General features: G+C 50.5%; 1 pseudogene; it reads right to left on the reverse strand.

Moving 5' to 3' along the window:
- Positions 1 to 283: 283 nt before the first annotated feature.
- Positions 284 to 431, reverse strand: LOC149324731 (U2 spliceosomal RNA; annotated as a pseudogene).
- Between the last annotated feature and the right edge of the window lie 1,010 nt (positions 432 to 1,441).

The following is a 1,441-nucleotide window of genomic DNA, read 5'->3' on the forward strand; positions in this document are numbered from 1 at the left end:
AGCTCCACTTGAACCAGCTTAAAACTGCCCACTCTTCACACAAAACTGAAAGCAGCAGCCCTGCTGCAGATAATTATCCGGTGCAATTTTACTGCTGCAGCGAGGACACCTCGTCAGCTTCGCGGACCACATCATTTACCCGCGGAAAACAATTTTCGTTAACAATGGTGCCACGAAACGAACGAGCCTTAAAATTTAAAACACTCTACTCGTCTGGCAAGGAAGAGCAATAAGTAGCGCAAGTACCTCAAACAGCGCATAAAGTATGCCAGCCGCCATCCTCAAGGGATAGGCGGAGCGATCGCCACAGGCCACCTCTGCAAACGGCGAGCAAAGCTGCCGCTCCAGCCGATTGCCGTTGGAAAAAGCGCCGCGCCACGGATGAAGCGAGATACTACACTTTGATCTTAGCCAAAAGGCCGAGAAGCGAGCTACACAAGAAGGGGGAGACAGCAACAACCTGACAGACGCAGGAGTAGGAGTAGGACAGCGCTATCACCACCGCGCGCCCATACGCAAGCATGACGCAAGCAGTGCTACCATCTGGCTAGCGCGGCAACTAACTGAAGTGAGGGGTCCCGACGGCTCCCACTGCGAATCGTACGATGCAGCTGGCATTTTAAAAACAGAGGAGGCGCTGAACCAGCTTTAATGTGAGTTCTGTGTGTGAGCAAACATTTTGGCAGCGAAAAGCTTTACTGCCCTCCCCACAGCCGCGCTTCGCGTGAGCCCTCGGAGCCAAAATTTGCCAGAGCTGCGCATGCGCGAAACAGTAACGTCACATGCGGCGTACATAAAATAAATAAAAGACAAACAGTGCGCCAGGAAAAACATATCTCGGTGGGCACCCCAACCACGCCGTAAGGGAAGGAAAATGAAAATTGGTTTTAAGGAAAGGAAACGACGCCTGTCTCATATCTAGGTGCATACCCGAACCGCGCCGTAAGGGCCTTAAAGAAAATGAAATGAAATGAAAATTGGTTTTAGAGAAGGGAATTGGCTGTCTCTCATATCTTGTGCACAGTGCACCAGGAGACACTCATATCTCTGTGGACACCCGAACCGCGCAGGAAGGGCCTCAAGCAAAATAAAATGAAAATTTGTTTTAAGGAAAGGAAATGCCTCTCTCTCATATCTTTGTGTTCACCCGAAAGGAATGGACACCACCGAACTCGTCTCCTCCTCCGCATCCACAGTTATCGTGGTGCTCGCAGGGCATTGTGCGCCAACTACGACAGCCATGACGTCAAACCAAGCACAACTGCAGCTTTTGGCTTGTATATCCAGGCTTAACCAGAGCTAAGCCACTGCCTAATTTTTTGCCAGACACGCAGGACGTGCCCAGGCCTGGTTTCAGAAGCGAAGGCATTGAACCTGGGACATTGATTTTGTAGACAGAAGGGCTGATTGCAATAAAGACCATTTTCCTTGGGTTGATGGC

The sequence above is a fragment of the Amblyomma mixtum genome, unplaced genomic scaffold (genome assembly GCF_055824585.1).
Source record: "Amblyomma mixtum isolate Tamu unplaced genomic scaffold, ASM5582458v1 scaffold_20, whole genome shotgun sequence".
Lineage (NCBI taxonomy): Eukaryota > Metazoa > Arthropoda > Arachnida > Ixodida > Ixodidae > Amblyomma > Amblyomma mixtum.